The sequence below is a fragment of the Macaca mulatta genome, chromosome 2 (genome assembly GCF_049350105.2).
Source record: "Macaca mulatta isolate MMU2019108-1 chromosome 2, T2T-MMU8v2.0, whole genome shotgun sequence".
Classification (NCBI taxonomy): domain Eukaryota; kingdom Metazoa; phylum Chordata; class Mammalia; order Primates; family Cercopithecidae; genus Macaca; species Macaca mulatta.
In genome coordinates this window covers 160155871-160181768 of record NC_133407.1, presented here as the reverse complement: position 1 = coordinate 160181768, position 25898 = coordinate 160155871, and the positions used below count along the sequence as shown (strand labels likewise).

Genomic DNA, 25898 nt, shown 5'->3' with positions numbered 1-25898 from the left:
CCTCGGCGCCATCTTGGATTAGTTCAATGTGGCCACCCTCGCCAGGCCTGCTGCCTCTGCCAGCTGGATGTTGCGTCGTCTCTCGCTATTCGCCCTCCTGTAATCACCGCCTCCATGTTGAATCAAAACAATTGTGCTTTCGTTCTCCGTTCTTCAATGGCCCTACCTTCACACCTAAACACTATCGCTCCGGTATCCTGCCATTTTGAATCAGGGCGGTTGACGGTGGATTCACTTCCCATCAATCCTTGAGGCTGCATGGACCAGCCCTTTGCTAGATGCGCTTTACTTCCAACCCGTAGCCGGGTTGGAGATTCCACCTCCGAAGTTTTCTTTCTGACTTTTGATTTTACATTCCTAGTACAGTGGAGAAGCCCAGGAGGCCTAGAATCCAGTGTCGTCCGTGAGGTTTGGGCAGGTGTTCAAGTGCATCTTGCAGCCTGAGACCACATGGACTCGCTCATCGTGAGGGCGAGAAGAGGATAAGCCCATTGGGCTGTCGGCTGAGAGTGAGGTGCGGGGTAAGGGAGTAGATTTATAGATATAGTGACTAAAAATAAAAGGATGTTGGCTTAGGTGGAAAACCTGTCTGCTTTGGGAAGCTGGAGCAGCTTGTGGGCACTGCTTCAACCAGCTGACCCCACTTTCCATTTTGCTTTGTTTCAGGAGGTTCTTTATTTGTAAACGTCCCCTGCAATTTTTTACACACCCAAGCAGCTCCTTAAATGTATTACTGTATATGTGGTAGTATAAAATATATATGGGTTCATTCCAGCAAGTACTTATGGAGCGTCCACAAAGTTGCCCTGGAGTTCATGGCACTAAGTGAAAGAGACAAAGTCATCGGTCTCCCAGGGATTATATAGAGCAGCGGCCCCTAACTTTTTGGGCACCAGGGACCGGTTTCGTGGTGGGGGATGGATGATGGTTTCAGGATGATTCAAAGGCATTACATTTATCATTAGATTCTCATAAGGAGCATACAACTTAGATCTCTCCAATGCGCAGTTCACAATAGGGTTCACTCCCCTCTGAGAATGTGATGCCACCGCTGATCTGAGGGAGGCGGAGCTCAGGAGGTAATGCTCCCTTGCTTGCTGCTCACCTCCTGCTGTGCCTCCTGGTTCCTAACAGGCCACGGACTGGTACTATCCGCAGCCTGGGGCTTAAGGACCCCTGAGGGAACCAGACGAAAATGCTCGTATTAGTTGGTGAGAAGTGGTATCAGGAAGTTATTACAATAATCCAGCTATAGTGATAGTGGTGTGGGCCAGAGTGGTGGAGATCGAGGTGATGACAACAACAATGAATTCTGGGCATATTTTAGAAGTAGAATCATAAGATTTGTGGCTATATTAGTTTTGGAGTGTGAGGTCAAAGGCATTTTGAGCAACTTGTAAGAAACTGTTTTTAAGGCGGAAGTCAGGAATTTTGTTTTTTATATGTTGAATTTGAAATCCTTATTAAACATCCAAGTGGAGAGGCTGGATAGACAATTAGATTTAGACCCTGAGGTTCGGGAAGGAAGTCCAATGGGCTGGAAATATAAATTTGAGAGTTGTCAACCTAAAATAATAAAAAAGGTAAGAATCTAGTTGAAAGGAAGTTTATTCAAGCGTAAACGTTGAAGATGGCTACCTGGGAGTGTAGATTCAAGTTACCGTAAATATACACTCTGATTAGCAGCAGTTATGAGTGGGTTTTTAAAGGAAAAAGAGGCAATTTCTAAGTTGTTTACTAAGAATTTACATTAAAATTACATTAGCTATTGATTGGCTATAAACTATTATTTGTATCACAGATTCCAGGAACATGAAGATAATGGGTGAGGCTCAGAATGGGTGAGGTGAGGAACAGAATGTCTAAACAATTGCCCCCAGGCAAACTCCTGTTTCTCTGGGCCTGATAAGTTTTTGCATACCTCACATAGCTCAGACAGCTCAAAGCTGTTAGAGCCATTTATCTTTTCTCAGAGTTCTGAGGGGGGTGGTGGTATTTAAATCCATGACACTGTAATCACCCAATACGTTCTTCCTGCCCACTGCACAGACAAAATCAATTCATGGAGACCATGGCATTGCAATAAAGAGTTTAATTGACATGAGATGGAGTTATTACTCAAAATCTCCCCCAAAAGTCAGAGGCTAGGGTTTTCCAAGAATAGTTTGGCTAAGATCTGAGAGCTGTAGTCAAAAAACACACACACACACACACAAACAGTTTGGCAAACAGGAAGCTGGAGGAATGGGTGCTGCTGATTGGTTGGGAATGCAATTATAGGGATGCAATTAATGGGTGCTGCTGATTGGTTGGGAATGCAATTATAGGGATGTGGAAAATGGTCCTCCTGCACTAAGCCTGCTTCTGGGTGGAGGCCACAGGACTGGTTGAGCCAAGAGTCAAAGGTCCCAGTGGGGTCGTTGGCCATCCGAAATGCAGAAGCCTGAAAGGTTATCTCAAAAGGCCAATCTTAGGTTCTACAATTGGGAGAGCTGCAAATCTTGTGACCTCTGCAATAGTGGCTGGTAATCTATTTAACTTAACGAAGCCTATGTCTTAGCAGAATTCAAGCTCCTCTTATCCTTCTAACCTGGTGGCTTTTCATTAGTTTTACAAAAGTGGTTTAGTTTTGGGGAGGGGCTATTATCACTTAAACTATAAACTAAGTTTCTCCCAAAGTTAGCTTGGTCCAAGCCCAGGAATGACCAAGGGCAGTATTGGAGGTTAAAGGTGAGAAAGGAAAACGCCAGATTCACTGAGCCAAAGGGAAAAGTCAAGCTGGGAACTGGGTCACACAAACCTGCCTCCCATTTGGTTCCTAAATAAGATGGCTACAAAGATAAAAGCTATATACTTCCCTCACATTTTGCCCACAAGTAAATTCCTTTTAGGCCCAAAGATCTTTACTCTAAAACAGTTCTGTTGAATTTCAACCTGGCAATATAAGTTGATGTCTTCACAATTATGAGACATAGGACAGAACTCAAGGTTTTCCCTCTGCTCACCTGAGACAAATGCATATCTGATTGCTTCCTCTGCCCTATTGTCTATGTTATCTTATGTAAAAATACAGATTAACTGAGCCAGATGAAGGCATGAATATTTCCTCCACACCCCCCTCACATGAAAATTGTGTATTCAAAAGGATGCAACTGTTTTGTCTTTTTATCTACTGACACAATTTAAAAATATTTTTCAGCTGGGTGCAGTGGCTCATGCCTGTAATCCCAGCACTTTGGGAGGCCAGGCAGGCGGATCATGAGGTCAGGAGTTTGAGACCAGCCTGGCCAGTATGGTGAAACCCCATCTTTACTAAAAATACAAAAATTAGCTGGGCGTGGTGATGCACACCTGTAGTCCCAGCTACTTGGGAGACCAAGGCAAGAGAATCGCTTGATCCAGGGATTTGGAGGTTGCAGTGAGCCAAGATTGCGCCGCTGCACTCCAGCCTGGTGACAGAGCAAAACTCCATCTCAAAAAAAAAAAAAAAAAAAAATTTATCTTCCCCCAATATCCACCCTTTCCCCTTTAAGTACTGAAGCCCTCAAAATAATCTTTGGAGATAAGCATATACCTGCTTCCCTGGCATGCATCCTTTACTATGGCAAATAAACCTCCTAAAATGATTGAGACTTGCCTTGGTCATGTTCTTTGATTTGCAGAGGCAAGATGGGGGCTGGTTAGATCAGATCTCTTTCAGTCATAATTTTCTCACTGTTATAATTCTTGCAAAAGCAGTTTCAAGACCTCAAGAGATGAAGTGAGAGGTATAAATTGACAATTGTCAGGGTCCCATCCTTTTCCACCATTGTTGCAGATTGTTTAGAGATTCTGTTGCCTCTGTTCCTTGTTCAGGAAAACAAGGCAGTTTTCCTGAATTTTTTCTTTTTTTTCTTTTTTCTTTTTTTTTTTTTTGGAGACAGAGTCTTGCTCTTGTCCCCCAGACTGGAGTGCGATGGCACAATCTCAGCTCACTGCAACCTCCGCCTCCCGGGTTCAGGCGATTCTCCTGCCTCAGCCTTCCAAGTGGCTGGGATTACAGGTGCCTGCCCCAATGCCTGGCTAATTTTTGTATGTTTAGTAGAGACGGGGTTTCACCATGTTGGCCAGGCTGGTTTCGAAGTCCTGACCTCAGGTGATCCACCCACCTCAGCCTCCCAAAGTGCTGGGATTACAGGCATGAGCCACCACGCCCGACCTTCCTGAATTTTTTAAAGTGCAAGTTGGTGAGCCCAACTTGCACACTGTAATCAGAGGGCAAAACAATTTCTTTGCAAAAGAAATAAAGAAGTGAACCATTTTACAAAACCAAATAATCATTCATCTGAAAGCTTCTTTCATTCATTTGACTGATTTTTTTTCCAATATAATCTACTTAATGGGAAAGTAGGAGGAGGCAGGAGTGCATACAGTTCTGTTCAGTTGGAAGTCAATTTAAAACTCAATGTATCTTCTTTCAGTCACTTCAGCCCAATTCCAGGCTGTTCTTTACAGCAGCGATCTCCAACCTTTTTGGCACCAGGGACTGGTTTCATGGAAGACAATTTTTCTGTGTACTGGAGAGGGAATGGTTTCAGGATGAAACTGTTTCACTTCGGATCAACAGGCATTAAGTGGAGCATGCAACCTAGATCCCTTGTATGCACGGTTCACGATAGGGTTTGTGTTCCTCTGAGAATATAATGCTGCTGTTGATCTGGCAGGAGGTGGAGCTCAGGTGGTAATGCTCACTTGCCTGCTGCTCACCTCCTGCTGTGTGGCTGGATTCCTAACAGGCCATGGACCTGTACCAGTCTGTGGCCCAGGGGTTGGGGACCCCTGCTCTACAGTATAGCCAGAGTGATCTTTTTCACATACAAGCTTGTTAATGTCTACTACCTTCCTCTACCCGACCCCCTAAAGATATTTAAATGGCTTTTGATGACACTTAGGATAAAGCATATAATATTTAATGTGGTATACAAAAATCTGCATAGGCTAGAGCCTACCTGCCTCCTCAGACTCACCATGCCCCTCCTAGTCATACTGGCCTCATCTTAGGTCTTCCATCAAGCAATACTCCTTTTTTGCCTCAGGGAATTTGCATGTGCTGTTCCAGTCATGCCTTCCCAATAGTCCCCCAAAGTTTTAACTCATTCCAGCATTAACTCAAAAGTCCAAGTTCAAAGTCTGATCTGAGACAAGGCAAGTCCCTATCACCTGCAAGCCTGTACAATCAAAAACAAGTTAGTTACTTCCAAGATACAATGGGGGTATAGGCATTGGGTAAATGTTCCCCTTCCACATGGGAGAAATTGGCCAAAACAAAGGGCCCACGCAAGTCTGAAACCTGGTTGGGTAGTCATTAAATATTAAACCTCTTAAATAATCTCCTTTGACTCCATGTCTCATATCCAGTGCATGCCGATTCAAGAGGTGGGCTCCTAAGGCTTTGGGCAGCTCTGCCCTTGTAGCTCTGCAGGGTACAGCCCCCAAGGCTGCTTTCATGGGCTGGAGTTGAATGCCTGCAGCTTTTCCAGGTCCAGAGTGCAAGTTGTTGGTGGATCTACCATTCTGGGGTCTGGAGGACAGTGGCCCTATTCTCACAGATCCACTAGGTAGTACCCCAGTGGGCACTCTGTATGGATACTCCAACCCCACGTTTCCCTTTTCTGCTGCCCTAGTAGAAGTTCTCTGTGAGGGCTCCGCCCATGCAGCAGACTTCTGACTGGACATCCAGTCATTTCCATACATCCTCTGAAATCTAGGCGTAGGTTTCTAAACCTCAGCTCTTGGCTTCTGCAAACTTGTAGGCCCAACACCACATAAAAGCTGCAAGAGCTTGGGGCTTGCATCCTCTGAAGCAATGGCCCAAGCTGTACCTTGGCCTCTTTTAGCCATGAGCTGGAGTGGCTGGGACACAGGGAACCATGTCTTGAGGCTGCACACAGCAGTAGAGCCCTGGGCCTGCCTAGCCCAGGAAACCATTTTTCCCTCCTAGGCCTCTAGGTCTTTGATGGGAGGGGCTGTCCTGAAGATCTCTGAGATTCCCTGGAGACATTTTCCCCATTGTCTCAGCTATTAACATTCATCTCCTTGTTACTTATGCAAATTCCTGCAGCTGGCTCAAATTTCTCCCTGGAAAATGGGTCTTTGTTTTCTACTGCATTGTCAGGCTGCAAATTTTCCAAACTTTTATGCTCTGCTTCCCTTTTAAACATAAGTTCTAATTTTAGATCATCTCCTTGTGAACGCATATGACTGTTTGCTTTCAGAAAAAGCCGTGTGACATCTTGAATGCTTTGGTGCTTAGAAATTTCTTTGCCAGATACCCTAAATCATCTGTCTCAAGCTTAAAGTTCCACAGATCTCTAGGGCAGGGGCAAAATGCTGTCAGTCTCTTTGCTAAAGCATACATAGCAAGAGTGACCTTTCCTCCAGTTCCCAATAAGTTCTTCATCTCCACCTAAGACCACCTCAGCCTGGACTTTATTGTCCATGTCACTATCAGCATTTTGGTCAAAATCATTTAACAATTCTTCAGGAAGTTCCAAACTTCCCCATATCTTCGTGTCTTCTTCTGAGCCCTCCAAACTGTTGTGACCTCTACCTGTTTCCCAGTTCCACACTTGCTTCAACATATTCAGGTATCTTTATAGCAGTACCCCACTCCCAGTACCAATCTTCTGTATTAGTCCAGTTTCACACCTCTATAAAGAATACCTGAGACTGGGTAATTTATAAAGAAAAGATGTTTAATTGACTCACAGTTCTGCATTGCTTGGGAGGCCTCAGGAAATTTACAATCATGGCTGATACAATTAGGCTGTGTTTCCACCCACATCTCATCTTAAATTGTAGTTCCCATAATCCCCATGTGTTGTGGGAGGGACCCAGTGGGAGGTAATTGAATCGTGGATGTGGTTACCTCTATGCTATTCTTGTGATAGTGAGTGAAACTCACAAGCTCTGATGGTTTCATAAGCATCTGGCACGTCCCCTGCTTGCATATCTCTCTCCTACTGCCATGTGAAGAAGGTATGTTGGCTTCCCTTTCCAACATGATTGTAAGTTTCCTGAGGCCTCCCCAGCCATGCAGAACTGTGTCCATTAAACCTCTTTCCTTTATAAATTACCTAGTCTCAGATATTTCTTCATAGCTGTGTGAGAAGGGACAAATACAGTGGTGGACAGTGAAGGAGAAGCAAGCACCTTCTCCACAAGGCAGCAGGAGAGAGAGAGAGTAAAGAGGGAACTGCCACACACACATAAACATCAGACCTTGTGAGAACTCACTATCACTAGAACAGCATGAGGGAAACCATCCCCATGGTCCAATCACCTCCCACCAGTCCCTCCCTCAACAAGTGATGATTACAATTTGAGATGAGATTTGGGTAGAGACACAGAGCTAAACCATATCACTCCTTTTTTGCATTTATAATCACTAATTCTTCCCCCTCTACTCACTGGAATTTGTACATCTTGCTTCTCTTCTTTTATTGGTTACCATAGAAATTACAGCATGGATCATTAACTCATTAAAGTCTAATATTAATCAGTATCTTTATTATCTTCCTAAACAATACACAAACCTTTCAAATCTGCCTGGTCATTTTTAATAATCCCTTGTTCCTTGCCTATATGAGTTTTTATGAATATATAATACCATGTATCTGTCATGGCACGTTGTACATAATAGTTTCACTGCCCTAAAAATTTGTGCTTTACCCATTCATCCCAAACCAGCCTCCTCCCACACCCATAGTTACCATTGATTTTTTATTGTCTCTACAGTGTTGCTTTTTCCAGAATGCCATATAGTTGGAATTACACAGGATGTTGCCTTTCCGTTGTTTTTCTTTTTTTTTTTTTCACTTAGCAACATGCACTTAAGGTTTGTCTGTGTCTTTCATGGCTTGATAGCTTACTTCTTTCAATCACTGAATAATATCCCGTTGTCTGGATATACCTTCTTTTTTTTTTTTTAACCTATTCACCAATTGAAGGACATCTTGGTTGCTTCTAATTTTTGGCACTTACGAATAAAGTTCCTATGAACATTCATGTGCAGGTTTTTATGTGGACATAAATTATGTTTTGTATTTCATCTTTTGTTTTCTTAAATATTTTATACAGACTTATTTTATTTTCCCTATATGATAATTCCAATATTTGAAGTTTCTGGGGGACTAAATCATTTTGTTGTTGTCGTTGTTGTTTTTCACTGACTCATGGTGGCTTATCTCCCTGTAATTTTTTATTGTAAGTTTATTTTATTGAATTTAAATCAACGGAAATTCCAAGGACCTACATTGGGATGCTTTCCTTCAGAAGGACTTTTATATACCTCTGCTAAAAGCCAGAAGGCATCTTTAGTGTGCCCTTCAAGGATCCTGGAGGTTCAGCTTCCTCAAGTTGCCATGGCTCCAGGTTTAGCTTCTCATTCGCAGAACGGGTGTTGGCATTTGCAACATAGTGAAAACTCCCATATCTAATTTTTTAAGAAATAGAAATTAATACCTAAGAATATGACCTCAAAGGTGTAGAGTTTTAAAACTATCAATATCACCATAAATGAGAAGATTCGTACATTTGACTATATTAAAATAAAGAACTTTTGTTTGCCAAAAGATAGCATGAAATAAGCAAAAAAGCAAGGTAGAGAGTAGAAGATATTTGCCACATGTCTAATTGATAAAGAATTAGCCTCCAGGATATATGAAAACTCTTTCAAATCAATAGTAGACAATCATATTGGAAAAAAATGAGCAAAGACTTTAACAGAAGAAAATATAAATGGTCAATAAACATACACAAATATGCTCAGTCTTATTATTAATTAGGGAAATGCAAGTATAACCACAGTGAGATACCATTAATTATCCTCTAGATGGGCTAAAATTCAACAGTTTGATAACACCAATTGTTAGCAAGGGTGTGATGCGGCAGAAACTCTGCAGACTGCTGTTGGTTAATTGATGCATTCAGTTTGGGAAACAATTTGCCATTATCTAGTAAAGTTGAAGACACATATATACTGTGATGGTTATTCAACTGCCAGGTCGATGACCTTAAAGATCTCCTAGGATACATCCATCTGGATATTCAAAGCAGCATTGTTCATCATACCCCACACTGAATACAACACAACGTCTATCCACAGTAAAATAAGTAAATACATCATGGTACATTCCTATGATGGGATACTTTACAGCAATGCAAATGAACAAACTGCAGTTCTACTCAGCAACATGGATGAATCTCATAAACAAAATATTGAATGACAGAAGTAAGGCACAAAAGAATATATACAGTATGATCCATTCATCTGAAGTTCAAAATGAGGCCAAATGAAATGATGTTGTTTAGGGATACAGACACAGGTGGTAAAACTGTAGAGAAAAGCCAAGAAAATTATCACAAAAGTCAGGATAGTGGATATCTCTGATGGAGAGAGAGGATTTTATGACCAAGAGGGGACAAATAGCAGGGACTGGGAGAGGGCATGAGGAGGGGTTCTGGGAGTAGGAAATGTTTTATTTCCTCACGTGGGTGTGGTTCCGTAGGTTTTCCTTTCGTGATGATTCATCAACATGTATATTTATGTTTATGTCAGTTATATTTCATAATTGTTTTAAACAAAGGAATGACCAGCACAAGGAGAGGCAGAGGTATGACATCTAGGAAAAGTGCACAGGTAGCTTCACCATTGTTGGTGATGTTCTTAAGTTAGGTGTGGATTCATGAGTGTTCATTTCATTTTTATGCTCATAACTTACATATACTTTATATGTAAGATACATCTCATGTTAAATATGCATAAGCATTTTATAATAAATTAAAAGCAAAGAGGAATCCTGATAGTAGGAAATAGGATGGTTTGCACCAGGATTGTCATCCAGGAAGCTATCGTATAGTTAATCTGGACATAATAAGAATGTTAGAGACTGGAGTCACTGCCATCTCTTTCAGGGAAGCCCTGTTGACAGACAGGGGACATATTTTCTACCATATTATTCTCATTCCCCTGACTACATACATAGATGCTAAGACTATAAAGCAAAACCGTGAAATGTTTATCACAAAAGTCAGGATAGTGGATACTTCTGAACTGAAGGTGGGCACTCCTGTTTCTTATCTTTTTGTCTTCATAGAAAAGGCACGAAAAGACGTATGTACTAACCAAATTTCCAGGTTCCTAAATAACGGAGACTAACTCTGGTTGGTTAGAGAGAAAATGAATTTATTGAAAGGACATTGAATAGCTCACAAAATTGATGGAAAAGCTGAATAATGAGGCTTGGCACTTGGAAAGGAGCCATGGGAAATTAAGCAGCCAGAAATAGAGACCAAATCAATACACAGGAAGCATCTGGTTAGTATCCAACTGCGTCTGTCATTGGCACAGCCACCACTGGACATTGGACAGTACCCTTATTGCTTCCTCTTCCACCTCTGGAAAGATTCTAAGTGCCATTTGCTTCTTTCTGTTATTCCAGAATCAAGGTCTTAGGTAGGAGTGTCTGATTGGAAGGTCCCGTGCCCAAATTCTAGAGACAAGGGATCTGGGAAAGGGGCTATTTGTCCACACTTAAGCTTCTTTATTGGAATTTTTTCCAGATAGGAAGTGTGTTTAGATACTGGGAGGCCAAAAATGAAAAACTTCTATCACAGGGAATATTAGAAATAAACATATCTGGCCTCTGCCTATTCACAGGGAGGAGAAAAGATTAATAGGATCAATTAAGATCTGTGAAATTCACAGGGGCACGCTTTTACTTGGAGACAAGGGATTCTGCATAGTCACTAAACTGAAAGGCAGCCAGGCTTTCTCTTCCTTCTGCTTTGCAGTGCACCAGTCTTTCTCTTTTCTAGTTTTTCTGCCTGTGATTGGCAGTGGGAACTGGGGTGGAATTTTGATCAGTCCTGCCAGGCCAGGAAGCTATCTTCAATTCAGGAAAGTGAGGCGTGACCCTGCTGCCATCCCCAAACTGGCCAGCATCAGAAAACTTTTCAAGGGTATGTTTTTGAGTGCATGACAAACCATGAAGACAACTGACATTTGGGCCGGGCACGGTGTAATCCCAACACTTTGGGAAGCCGAGGTGGGAGGATCACATGAGCTCAGAAGTTCGAGGCCAGCCTGGGCAACATAGTAAGACCTTGTCTCTACAAAACATAAAAATATTAGCTGAATGTAGTGGTGCATGTCTATAGTCACAGCTACTTGAGAGGCTGAGGCAGGAGGATGGCTTGAGCTGGGGAGATTGAAGTTGCAATAGGTGGTGGTAGCACCACAGCACTCCAACTTGGGCAGGCAACAGAGCAAGATCCCATCTCAAAAAAAAAAAAAAAAAAAAAGACAGCTGACATTTGGATTATTGTTTGGCTGGTGATCTAGTTTTTCTATCATGCAAAACCCTGGAGGAAAAGAGGGACAGGTGATAGGATTCAGACTCTAAATTCCACCCTATACTTCCAGTTAGCGGTCACTTAGACTGGCTGGTGATACAATCTAATATGAAATGGCTATATCAGATTCGTCTCTTTGAGAATCTGAACTTGGAAGAACTGAGCCCTCAGCAGATGTGGAGAGAGAACAGAAACATGTGAGAGGCTGTGTGATAGTTGCCTTGGTATTTGATGACTTTCTATGATCAGCTGCAGGCTATAGTCTCCCTACAAATAGTTAATGAACACACTAATGAAGTCGGATCACATTTATGAATAAATGCTGATTAAAACAATGAGATAGATGTCTTCTCCTTCTCCTCCTCCTCCTCCTCCTCCTTTCTCCTCCTCCTCCTTCTTCCTTATTCAAAATGTCAGTAACACTGTTGGCAGAGGTATAAGAACAGTTGTGTTCTTACACTTTGCTATTGAAAGTATAGATTGATAAACTTTCTGGAAGAGAGCTTGGAAATACATAAATTCATACCAAAACTTTAAAATTATGTGTGTCCTTTGACCCAACAATTACACTTCTTGGAACTTTTTTATTTTTATCTGTTTTAGAGATAGGATCTTGCTTTATTGCCCAGGCTGGCTTCAAACTCCTGGGCTCAAGTGATTCTCTCACCTCAGCCTGCTGATAACTGGGACTACAGGCACACGCCACTGCACCTAGCCATTGGAATTTATCCTAAAGAAAGAATTTAGGATGTGAAAAAATATTTAGTTATAAAAGCTCATCACAATGCTATTTACAATATGAATATTTCCAAACTGTTGGAAACAATCTAAATGTCCAGCAGTATAGACTGACTAAATTATGATGGAAGCTTAAAATAGTATATTCAGCCATTAAAAATGATTTTGCAGAAACTTACTTTTAAATGAGGCTTCTGAGTCAAAAACAAAAACAATTAATCATTCATAGCAAAAGCAGCAGCCAAAGCAACATCCCATGTTGGTTTCCAAGGGTCATCCTGAGAGCGAGATGGTACCTGCACATGCAGTGGGGTGCATAACAGGAGAGGAACCCTGTAAAAATTAGGAAACACTGATCTTATATATAACTGCCAGAGACGTGCCCATCTTCCCCTCCAGGGAGAGAGAAACCTTAGTTTACTCTGGAATGTAAGCAAATCTTCTCCAGGAAGGGAGGAAGAAGAGTTTTTTATCTTTACTATCCTGGTCCATCTCCAGGGAGGGAAACATGTCTACACTTTACTATCCTGAGATGTCTCCTTATATAAGTATTCTTGAATTGTTTGCAATTGCCTTTGATCAGAGGACTTGAGCCATGCAGAAAAGTGAGATGTTCAGGGTGAATCTTCTTCTAACATTGATTGTATGTGAAGGGCAGAAGATTGTTTCTGAAACTGTCAATTTTTTTTCTCAGTTTGAAAAGATTTTTATTTTTTATTTCCTATTTTTTAGAGACAGGATCTTTCTCTGTTGCCCAGGTTAGAGTACAGTGGCATGATCACAGCTCACTGCAGCCTTGAACTCCTGGGCTCAAGCCTCAGCCTCTCAAAGTGCTAGGATTATAGGCATGAGCCACCACGCCCGGTTTTGAAAAAGTTTTAAGTTTGGGAAAATAATATTGCATAGATGTATTTGACATGGACATTGTTTAGAATATGCTAAGTAAAAAAGTGGATTATACATGGCATGTAGTAAGATCCCATTTTTTAACAATTAGGTATACTATTTGTCTATGGAGAAAAAAATCTGGAAGGGGGTATACCAATATATTAATAACGTTTATGTTTGGCTGAGAGACAGCATCATTTGTTTTAAAATGTTCTTTCTGAGAACATGTTCTTTCTGAGAACATGTTCTGAGAACATGTGTTTTGTTTTTTCTCCAATGAATGTAGCAGTTTTTGTGATTAAATTTCTCTCTTTCCCTTCCTTTCTTTCTTTCCTTCTTTCTCTCTCTCTCTTTCTCTCTCTTTCTTTCTTTCTTTCTTTGACCGGATCTCACTCTGTTGCCCAGGCTGGAGTACAGTGGTGCAATCATAGCTCACTGCAGCCTTGAACTCCCAGGCTAAAGCAATCCTTCTGCCTCAGCCTCCTGAGTAGCTGGAACTACAGGTGCATACCATCACATCTGGCTAATTTTTAAACTTTTTGTAGAGACAGAGTCTCCGTATGTTGCCCAGCTGGTCTTGAACTCCTGGGCTCAAGTGATCCTCCTGCCTTGGCCTCCCAAAATCCTGGGACTACAGGCGTGAGCCACTGCACCTGGCCTTAAATTTTTTCTTTGTATCTGAAACTATAATTCCACTTTTTCTTTCTGTCTTCTATTAAGGGTAGATATCAATAATATGGGGTTTTTGTTTTGTTTTGTTTTGTTTTTTGCTAGTTTAGCTAAATCTTGGATAAACTTAAACTTCCCTATAGGAGGGAAGAGAAAAGGGTAAGAGGAAAACAACAATACTAAGAGAGAGGATGGAGGCCAGGCGAGGTGGCTCACACTTGTAGTCTCAGCACTTTGGGAGGCTGAGATGGGTGGGCTGCTTGAGCCCAAGAATTCAAGACTAGCCTGGGCAACATGGTGAAACCCCATCTTTACAAAAAATATGAAAATTTGCCAGGTATGGTGGTGGGCGCCTGTAGTACCAGCCACTCAGGGGACTGAGGTAGGAGGATCGCTTGAGCCCAGGAGGTCGAGGCTGCAGTGAGCCTTGAGTGGGCCACTGTACTCCTCTGCACCAGACAAAACCAGAGAGAGCATGGGGGAAAAGTAAAAACGGAAACTTGGCAGAAGAGGCAGGTCTTGCGGGGGTTTGAAGTGAAATGCTGTTTGATATAAACTCCTTTATCCACATCCCTTACAAAGTCAGTAAATTCTATGATGTTTTTGTATGAGTGGAATTTTTAGTGGGAAGCTCAGAGAAAATGAAGAGGAGACAATAGTAATATAGGTTGCAGTTTGGGTGTTGTATAGGAGCTTCAAACAAACATGCTTAGCTATATTTAGATTAAATGATCACCTAGAACAGTGGTTCTCAAACTGTTAAAAGTTATTAAGGATCCTAAAGAACTTTTCCTAATGTGGCTTTTAACTATGTATTATTTACCAGTTAGAAATTAGAACTAAGAAAATTTAAGATCACAAGAAAATATAAACCCTCAGAATGATCACATCGTTACACATCGGGTAGACTCTGGAAAACTCCCTTCTACATTTGTTGGTGAAAGAGGGTGAAAAAGACAAATAACGAGTTAGCATTATTATTAAAATAGTATTGACTTCATGTTCCCCCTGAAATGGTCTTGGAGTTCCAAACCACAATTTGAGAACCACTGATCTAGAAAATTAGTATTTTGTGAGGTAGGATATTGACTTCTACTTCTGCTCCATTTTCTCTTTTCTCTCTAGTGTCCTGTTGTTTGCACATTGGACCTCTTCTGATTCTCTTATCTTTTCTCTCCTGTTGTTCATTGTTGTCTTCTTGTTTTTCTTCTCCTCCCCCCCACTCCTCCTCCTCCTTCCCCTTCTTCTTTCTTCTTCTTCTTCTTCTTCTTCTTCTTCTTCTTCTTCTTCTTCTTCTTCTTCTTCTTCTTCTTCTTCTTCTTCTTCTTTTCTTCTTCTTCTTCTTCTTCTTCTTCCTCTTCCTCTTCTTCTTCCTCTTCCTTTTTCTTCTTTCTTCTTCCTCTTTCCCCTCCTCCTCCTCCCCCTGCTAATCTTCCTCCTCCTCCTCCTCTTCCTTTTTTTCTGAGACAGGGTCTTATTGTGTCACCCAGGCTGGAGTGCAGTGGTACGACCACAGTTCACTGCAACCTCGACCTCCCAGGTGGTTGGAGCTACAGGCACACGCCACCACACCTGGCTAATTTTTAAAAATTTTTTTATAGAGATGGGGTTTCACTATGTTGCCCACGCTGGTCTTGAAATCTTGGGCTCAATTAATCCGCCTGCCTCGGCCTCCCAAAGTGCTGGGATTACAGGTGTCAGCTACTGTGTCTGGCCTCTTTTTGAATTTCTTCCTGGGAGATTTCTATAATATGTCTTCCAACCTAATTCTTTGAATGCTTCTTTAATTTTTTTCATTTTTATTTTTTGTGTATAGCATCCTGTTTGGTTTTGGGTATAATATTTTCTTAAATTTCTTTGAGGATATTAATTATTGTTTTCCTCTCCTCCCTATATGATCTCTATTTCTTCCAAGTTCTTTTTAATGTTTGTTGTCTTCTTTGTCTTTTGTGTTAGAAAAATTTCCTCAAATATCTGATGGTATTTACTTGTTTGCCTGTAGTTAAGAGTGAAGCACTAAGAACTGAAACTCTGTGACTAGCTGGGGCCTGTTTACTGTGGGCCTTGCTGTAGAATGCTCAGAGTCATTAGAATGATCTTAGCACTATCTGACAAATCCATGATAATGCAGAATTCAGTTGGATGTCATTTAATGTCCATAGGGGTGTGACCCTACCATAAAGAAGGACATGAAAACATTTTGGGATTCTACCAACTCCAAAAAGGTTTTAACAGACTGTGATGGTTAATATTGAGTGTCAACTTGATTGGATTGAAGGATGCAAAGTATTGTTCCTGAGTGTGTCTGTGAGGGTGTTGCCAAAGGAGATTAACATTTGAGTCAGTGGACTGGGAGAGGCAGACCCACCCTCAATCAGCTGCCAGCACCATCTAATCAGCTGTCAGGGTGGCTAGGATAAAAGCAGGAGGAGGAAAGTGGAAGGACTAGACTGGCTTAGTCTTCTGGCCTCCATCTTTCTCCCATACTGGATGCTTCCTGTCCTCGAACATCAGACTCCAAGGTCTTCAGCTTTTGTACTCTTGGACTTACACCAGGGGTTTGCCAGGGGCTCTTGGGCCTTTGGCCACAGACTGAAGGCTGCACTGTCAACTTCCCTGCTTTTGAGGTTTGGGGACTTGGACTGGCTTCCTTGCTCCTCAGCTTGCGGACGGCCTATTGTGAGACTTCACCTTGTGATTTTGTGAGCCATAATAAACTCCCTTTCATATACACATTTATCCTATTAGTCCTGTCCCTCTAGAGAACCCTGACTAACACAGAGACTTAAATAGGAATCCTGGGCCGGGCGCAGCGGCTCAAGCCTGTAATCCCAGCACTTTGGGAGGCTGAGACGGGCGGATCACGAGGTCAGGAGATCGAGACCATCCTGGCTAACACGGTGAAACCCCGTCTCTACTAAAAAAAATACAAAAAACTAGCCGGGCACAGTGGTGGGCGCCTGTAGTCCCAGCTACCCGGAGGCTGAGGCAGGAGAATGACGTAAACCCGGGAGGCGGAGCTTGCAGTGAGCTGAGATCCGGCCACTGCACTCCAGCCTGGGCGACAGAGCGAGACTCGGTCTCAAAAAAAAAAAAAAAAAAAAAAAAAAGAATCCTGAGGATCCAATGAAATGACCGTATCTTTACAGGTAAGTTGGAAAACATTACATATCCAAGGAGAACTGAAGAAATGTAAAACCAAGTAGTGATGAAAGATGTTACCTACAATCTTTTTTTTGAGACAGGTTTTCCCTCTGTCACTCAGGCTGGATGCAGTGGTACGATCATGTCTCACTGCAGCGTCAACCTTCTGGGCTCAGATAATTCACCCACCTTAGCCTCCTGAGTAACTGAGACTACAGGCACACACCACCACATGCAGCAGATTTTTTTGTATTTTTGGTAGAAGCAGGGTTTCACCATGTTACCCAGGCTGGTCTCGAACTGCTGGGTTCAAACGATTCACCCACCTTGGTCTCTCAGTGCTGGGATTACTGTGCCTTTCCTAGCTACAATTTTATTTGGGGTTGCAAACTCCAGGAACAAAGGAACATTTAGGACTGAAACTCAAGGACTGGATTTTAGAGTCCAAAATGTAGTGACTACAGAAAGGAACTTAGCTTGGCAATCAGTCACAAGAAATGTTTCCAGGGTGTCTTATAATTCCAAGTCTCATGCTCAGCTGAAGTCTTTGGTCAGAGTAAACTCAGCCAGCTGAGAAGATGATGTTCCCCTAAGTGGAAAGGTAATATTTCTTCAAATGAACAACTTTCTTTAACTTTATAAAATTTAGAATTTAGGAAAGTTACAAAGTAAACATATGGTATTAAATGTTAGTTAAAATCCTTATTTTAGGTACTTCTTTTTATTCTTTTTTTTAAAGATGGGGTCTTACTCTGTCCTGTCAAGGAGCAGGTGTCCCTGAGAACCCAAACATTCCAGAGAGTATCTGAGAACCTACCTGGGAAAAAAGTCCCATAACACATATGGTAGGCAAAGAGCCAGAAAATTAGTTTAAAAGCAGCATAGGGATGGGAGGCAGCATGGGTCTCTAAAGCTGTCCTGCTGCTGTCCGGGAGTACCTGCTATGTAAGTCCTAACAAACTCATCTACTTGCTCAGCTGGACTTGTCTGAGTCATTGTTTGGTCTCTCGGCTCCCTCCCAGTTTGGGGGAAGGTTTTTCTATGTGATTCCAGGTTTTTCTCATTACAGGCATGGCAATACATGCCTGTAGTCCTGAGCTACTTGGGAGGCTGAGTCCAGAAGTTTGAGGCTGCAGTGAGCTATGATTGCACCACTGTATTCCAGCCTGGACGGTACCTTGCTCAAAAAAAAAAAAAAAAAAAAAAAAAGGCATGTTAGAGAAATAGATTAGCCTGTGATTCCAATTTAACATATAAATTGTGTAACTGACTTAGATTTGGGATTCAAGATTTAACACTTACTAAATTTATAACAGTATTGGACCATTTAAGAGAAATTAAGTCCTATTGTATTTATAAATTTAATTATTATAAGACTTATTATATTTGAGAAGTTATTTGTAGGAGCTTTTCCTGGGAAGTTTTGTTATAAGCCAATTGAAGAATTTAAAATGAAAAGGAAATTATTATATGCTGGTAATAATTTTCATTTGTTTGTTTGTTTGTTTTGAGACAGGGTCTCACTCTGTCACCCAGGCTGGAATGCAGTGAGGCCATATCAGCTCACTACAACCTCCGCCTCCTGGGTTCAAAAGATTTTCCTGCCTCAGCTTCCCGAGTAGCTGGGATTATAGGCACGCACCACCACAGCTGGCTAATTTTTTAATTTTTTGTGGAGACGGAGTTTCCCCATGTTGGCCAGGCTGGTCTTGAACTCCTGACCTCGAGTGATCTGCCCAACTCGGCCTCCAAAAGTGCTGGGATTACAGATGTGCACCACTGTACCCAGCCATGTTTGTTTTTTGAGACAGAGTCTCACTCTGTTGCCCAGGCTGGAGTGCAGTGGCACAAACATAGCTCACTGCATTCCTGGCCTCAAGCAATCCTCCCACCTCAGCCTTCCAAGTAGCTAGGATTACAGTTATTTATTACATTTATGAATATGATTTTAAAATGATTAAGGGAATTAATTAACTAGATGCTAAAAGTCCCCTTAAAAGTTAATATTGCATTTTGGTAGATTTTATAAACCTATCAAATCATATCTGCCAATTGAATTTAAAAGTTTAAGGAAGAACGGGGTTTTAAAATTTGCAGTAGGTAAAATATGAATTAAAAAGAACAAAATGGGCCGGGCGCGGTGTCTCAAGCCTGTAATCCCAGCACTTTGGGAGGCCGAGACGGGCAGATCACGAGGTCAGGAGATCGAGACCATCCTGGCTAACATGGTGAAACCCCGTCTCTACTAAAAAATACAAAAAACTAGCCGGGCGAGGTGGCGGGCGCCTGTAGTCCCAGCTACTCGGGAGGCTGAGGCAGGAGAATGGCATGAACCCAGGAGGCGGAGCTTGCAGTGAGCCGAGATGGTGCCACTGAACTCCAGCCTGGGCGACAGAGCGAGACTCCGTCTCAAAAAAAAAAAAAAAAAAGAACAAAATGGTTTCTGAAAAATTTTTCTGTGTGCAATAATTACCGTTAAATGCATAAAGTACCCACATTGACAATTTGATGAGAATTGGACGTTTTTATTGAGAAATTCCCACATGACAGTGTATGTGGGTCATTTCTCTGGATTGTCCAGTTTCCAAGAACAGTCCTTCAATCCTTTGCCTGTGTAGGAATAACCTGCGCAGGGCTGGCTTCATGGGCCAGCATCCCATGCAGTCTCAGAGGGCTCTGCTCTTGGAAGGACCTCACGCTTGTTCTAATGCTCTGCTGTTGCCATCTTGAAAATTTTATTTTAAACAAAGAGCCTTACATTTTTATTTTGCACTGGGCCCTGCAAATTCTGTAGCCAGTCTTGCCCTGTAGTCAGAGTTCTGGCAGCCAAGCAGTGGGAGAGGGCTGGAGTTTCAAAGGTCAGTATGCAGACTCTCCCCAATCCCTGAGTTTTCTCAGTTTCCTCCCTCTCACCCGCCAAGTTGTGCCTGTTGTCCACAAGTCCATGGTCTCTCCAGTCCAACTTTGAAAGATCCACTTTCCTGCCAGGGTTGCGGGGAGGGACTGTCAGATGGCCATATGGGCTAGAGGAGGAGGAGATGAGGGGGCTATCTAGTTCCCCTGCTTTTGCTAATTCTGTGGTAGGAATTACCTTGCCTTTTTCGTTTTTTTGAGACAGGGTCTCATTCTGTTGCCCAGGCTGGAGTACAGTGGCATGATCATAGTTCACTGAAGCCTTGAACTCCTGGACTCAAGGATCCTCCTACCACAGCCTCCCGAGTAGCTAGGATTACAGGTGTGTACCACCATACCCAGCTTGAATCACCTTGTTTTTGAGGCTTTCTCCCCTGCAGACACTTGCAGAATGGAAAAAGTTGAAACTTAAAATTAATTACCAATTAGCCTATTCCAAAATTTTGCTGACATCTCAACTCTAATGTATCTCCTCTCTCATTCTTTGCCCTTGTGGGTTTATGACTTTTGTTCCTTTATTAAGGTTTTGGGAGAAACAGAAGAAAATGCAGGTGTTCAATCTGCCGGGCATGACCAGTAGTCTCAATTTAGCTTCCATAGAAACAACTACTCTTCTCCTTAGTACTTGATTTTTGTTGCTTTATGTAATACTTAATCAAATTGTATAATTACAATGACAAGTACAACTGGCATAAATAAGTTTAAGAACAAACCCATTTTGACTCTCAGTAAATATGCACCTCAGTTAGTGGGAACAGAAGTATATGGGCATTAGTCATTTTACAGAAGAAGTGAGAGTTGTGGTTAAGTTGGGCAAGTTGGATTAAATGGAGATTAGTCAACTGAGTTTCTATTTTAAATAAATGAATATAAGGCATTCATTAAGAGGGTGTATTATTGAAAATCTAAATGATTTGACTTCTTAGACAACCAATTTAAAGAAGCTAATCTGTCTTTTTTTGTTGTTGTTTAGAAAAAAATGGGGTTTCATTCTTTTTGCCCAGGCTGGAGTGTAGTGGCATGATCACAGCTCACCACAGCCTCAATCTCCCAGGTCCAAGCGATCCTCCCTCTTCAGCCTCCCAAGAAGCTAGGACTACAGACACATACCACCACACCCGGCTAATTAAAACACAAGTTTTTTATTTTTATTTTTTTTATGGAGACGGGGTCTCCCTATGTTTCCCAGGCTGGTCTTCAACTCTTGGGCCCAAGGAATTCTCCCACCTTGTCTTCCCGAAGTGCTGAGATTACAGTCATGAACCACCGTGCCTGGCCTAATGGTCTTTTAAAAAGCCTTTAGCAAACAAATGCCTTTCTGAGGTCAGAGTCTTTTCTGCACTTTGACATGGGTAGTATCGAAGAGTCCAGAGTTAACTCCTGACTCCTGGCTCCTGCTCTATCCTAACTCCCAACAATCTCTGCCTCTGCCTTGATCTCCTAGTGGACTTTTGAGCTGCTTTGACCTCAAAGACCTTGGTTTGCATGTATGAGTCATACCTTGTGAGGCTCCCTTTCATAGGTACTTGGCTGTCCAGCCTCTAGCCTTTGGAGAATTCAGGGCAGACGGACTTGCTTTCCTATTGGCTTCCTCCTATGCAGGATGTTAGCTTCAGTTTCTCTGCTCCACATCAGTTATCCATTCTTTGCTTTCCATCTTCCAGAATTCTGACATTTTCCATCTGTCATCACCCGTATTTGTCTTTATATTTGAAGAGTTTACAGCTCTTTTAAGAACATTGTTATCCCTTTACTATCAGTTTAATGAAAGTTCTGAGGGGTAGAGAATCACTGCTTCTCTTGAGTAATTCATGTGTGGCTTTCTCTCTACTATGGTAGCTTCCTATTTCCTAAGCTGATATTTCCTTGATCTCCTGATTCTTCTGAAAACAAGAGCCTCAGTTTTTAGCTTTCTAGACAATTTGAAAAAGACATCTACTCAGCCTTCAGAGCCCTATTTGTTCTGTGGTTAATATGCAGCCAGAAAGAAGTCAATGTAAGTCAGCTTTTGCAAGTATCAATTAGAACTTAGGGGATGTGTCAGGATAAAAGTTAAGTGTAATTATTTTAAGTCAAGCTAACTCTGGGAAATTTCCTCTTGATAGAAAAATAATACTCATAAGGTCAGATGAGCTTTTCTCCTTTGACTGTGAAGAAGGGAATATTTAGGGACTGGAAGTTAAAACTTTTCCTTAGGACAAGATTAAGAGTTGTAACATTTCCTAAACTCACAGCAACTGTTTTTTTGTACAATTGCATGGCACTTTCAGTTTCAAAGGTCCTTTTTTTTGGGAGGTGGATAGAACTTAAAATAATACCTTCCATCTTTAGTACAGTTGTTGGTGGGATATTGGTTCCAGGACACCCCCACAGATAACAAAATCTGTGGTTGCTCAAGTCCCTTATATAAAATGGCATATGTAGTATTTGCACGTAACCTACGCACATCTTCCTGTATGCTTTAAATCATCTCTAGATTACTTATAATACCTAATACAATGCCTACACATCACTCTTTCACATAGATTCAGTGTAGTACTAGGTGAGCAGCAAATTCAAGTTTTGCTTTTTGGAATTTTGTGGAACTCCCCACCCCCAAAATATGTATATATACATATATATTTTATATATATTTTATATATATTATATATGTATTTTATATATATATATATATATATATTTTTTTTTTTTTTTTTGAGACAGAGTCTCACTCAGCCACCCGGGCTGGAATGCAGTGGTGTGATCTTGGCTCACTGCAACCACAATCTCCCGGCTTCAAGCAATTCTCCTGTCTCAGCCTCCTAAGTAGCTGGGATTACAGGCACCTGCCATCATACCCAGCTAATTTTTGTGTTTTCGTAGAGACAGGGTTTCACTATATTGGCCAGACTGGTCTTGAACTCCTAACCTCAGGTGATTTGTCTGCCTCGGCCTCCCAAAGTGCTAGCATTACAGGCATGAGCCACTGTACCTAGCCCCCCACCAAATATTTTCCATCTCCAATTGATTGAATCCATGGATTTGGAACCCATGGATACAGAGGGCTGACTGAATATAACTTTTTCACATTTTTTTTTTTTTCCTGCAGAAATGTAATCAGTTCTTTCAGACTAGAGATTGTTTCTGATACATCTTAGCATCTCTGAGTGCCAGAATGAGGGCCTACCATAAGGTCAGGCACATAAAGCTCGTTTAATCTTTCTATCAACCCGTGAATGTGGAAGTACAGTTACGCTAATGTTATAGCTGTGGAAACTGAGGCACAACCTACACAGCTGTAGTAAGAGGTAGAGGTGAGAGTTAGTAACTTATTTTACAGAGGGAATGAAAATGGTGGGTAAGTCGGACAAGTTGGTTCCTAGGATAACACCAAGAGGAACTGACTCCACTGATTAACCAGGTTAGCTGCCTCCTACCCAAGTACTCTGCAGCATTTGCCTTCAGTGACAACATGTAAGGTGCTTTCCGGAGAGACAGATCTGGGACTTCATGGAGCTTGCAGAATTGGTTGTATGACTGCTGGCTAATAAGTGTTTGACACATTTGGCCTAAGACTATCTCTGAAACATACCACCTGAAGCGTGGTTGTGGAGAAGCCCCATAGTTCAATCTATATCTTAACTGTTGGAGGCTACTGATACCTGCCTTAAAGATGTTATTAATAACAAACATGAATGACCACATTGACTTAGGTTAATTTGTAACCTCCTTCTCCCTTAGTTATCTCCAGCCAAAAGAACTCTAGTCTAAGAGAGTCACAAAATATCTTGTGAAAATTTACCACAGGCCTCAAACAGAGACTCGGGGGACTGAAGTCTCTGACATGAGTGCTTCCTGCAGAGTATAAGCATTTGGAACATGGATAAGTCCTGTGGGCTAAAATCTCCAGCACGCAGCAGTTAGAAATTCAATGTTGTCCCCAAGCACTATAGATCTCCTGAGTGTTTTGAATTCCAGTGGGAAGGGAGTTCTGATAAAAGGCAGCTGAGTTTGGAAGGATTATAGCCTCAGGATGGCTCCTCTCCCTTTTGACCCATGGTTGAGGAAATTCTGCCTCAGCAGCCTTGTCTCTCTCCCTTTCTGCATCCATCTCACTGGTGTCCCCAACCCCCGGCTACATGGCCTGTTGATCCCCCATGTGTGATCCCCCATCTCAAGCAGCAATTCCAAAGACGTTGGAGAATGTTGGCCTTGTTGGTTGTCTCATATCAGAAATAATCTGAGAGTTGCTTGTGAATTGCAGGACTATTTAGATTTTGAGGTCATAGAACTGGTACTTTTAAAATGTCTTTTTATTTTTTAATTATTATTATTATTATTTTTTTAAGAAATAGAGATGGGGTCTTGCTATGTTGCGCAGGCTGGTCTTGAACTTCTGGCCTCAAGTGATTCTCCTGCCTTGGCCTCCCAAAGTGCTGGGACCACAGGTGTGCACCACCGCACCCAGCCTTTAAAATGTCTTAAAAAGTGAAAACTATATTTGAATATAAATAAAGAATTAAGAACAATACTTGAGTATTGAGACTATATTATCCAATACAATTGATGAAACTATAGACCATACTCACTAGACTTGCACACAAGCTTTTCAGTTTTAATTTCACATAATTTGAAAACTGACATACATGTGACTATAGAGCATTTGAAATGTGACTCATACAACTGAGGAACTGAATTTTTTATTTTATTTAAGTAACTTAAATTTAAATAGCCACCTGTGAGTAGTAGCTACCATCCTGGTCACCACACATCCAGAACACGGTGGTAAGCCTGTATCAGGATAGTCTAGGTTTTGTTGCAGCCACAGAGAACCCTAAAATCTTGGTGATTTAAAAGAACAAATATTTATTTCTTGCTGGTGTTATGTCCCCATTTTGGGTTGGCTAGAGACCCAGATGGCTGCAGCAGCCACCATCTCACGCATTGCCAGTCATTATGGAGAGGCTTGTACCAGCACATAAATGCTCTGGTCCGGAGGGTACATACATAACTTCTGGTCACAGCTCACTGACTAGGACTAGTCACATGGCCCCATCTAACCAGGAAGCCGACAGTGAAGCCCTAACTCTGTGCAGAGATCCTTAGCAACAACTGCCACTGACATTATCCCCCACTTTCAAAATACAGAGAAGGAGTCCCAAGGGATAAAGAGAGTAGTGCTACTTGTGTTTTGTTGAAAAATGGAGAATTGGGTTTCTCGGAACTCATTTATTATCTCCTATGTACTCATTAGCACGGATTTATCAAAAACAGGTGAGGTGTGGAGCAAAAAGCAAATTTCAAACATTTTAACAAAAATAAAAAACCTTTACATAAATTTAGAGCTGACAACAGTCAGCATGTCTTACTAGTTGCATGTAGGAAATATCTTTTAATAAGAAGATATGCAATGCAAGGAACAATCAATGGATTTTTTTTAATATGTTTGGGATGAAAATGAATGGAAGAAAGTATATCTGTTATTTTTCTTGGTGCAGCATATAAATTGTACATTTTTCACTAGCAAGGAATAAAAAGAGTCATTTTCTTTAAAAACAATAAATTACTAGGGACATTTGTGGATTGTGATTGTCTTAAATATGAAAACACTAAACATTTATTAACTGGACAACGGATTGTTTCTTTCCAGACTACATCAAAGAATCAGAGAATTATCTAGCCCTACATTTAACAGCATGTCTTAAACTCTTTCTAGACCATCCACAATATTGCTTGAACATCTGAAGACATGGGGGACTCGCCATCTGATATCTGATAACAGACTTCCTGTAAAGCAGAACCAGTAGTTTCTTGATAACAAATTCTTCAATATGAAGATATGGATGAAGCATTTGGCTGCCAATAATGAATTGCACCAAAGTCACCAATTCAAACCATGCCCTGGTAAATAGTATTAGTGATGATGATGATGATGATGATGTCACATGTTGAAAATGTCATGTAGATTTTAGCATTTTGAGAACGTGATACTCTATAACAGTGGTCCCTAACATTTTTGGCACCAGGGACCACTTTCATGGAAGACAGTTTTTTTCATGGATCAGGAGAGGGGGTGGTTTTGGGATGATTCAAGCACATTATACTTATTGTACACTTTGTTTCTATTATTATTACATTGTAATAATAATAAAATAATTATACAACTCATCATA

General features: G+C 41.4%; 1 long non-coding RNA gene across 1 annotated transcript; it reads left to right on the top strand.

Annotated features, from left to right (window-relative positions):
- Positions 1–384: 384 nt before the first annotated feature.
- LOC144339393 (uncharacterized) lies at positions 385–25898 on the top strand. Its single transcript, XR_013414374.1, has 3 exons — positions 385–514; positions 19952–20068; positions 25442–25898. It is a non-coding gene; the product is annotated as an uncharacterized LOC144339393 (long non-coding RNA).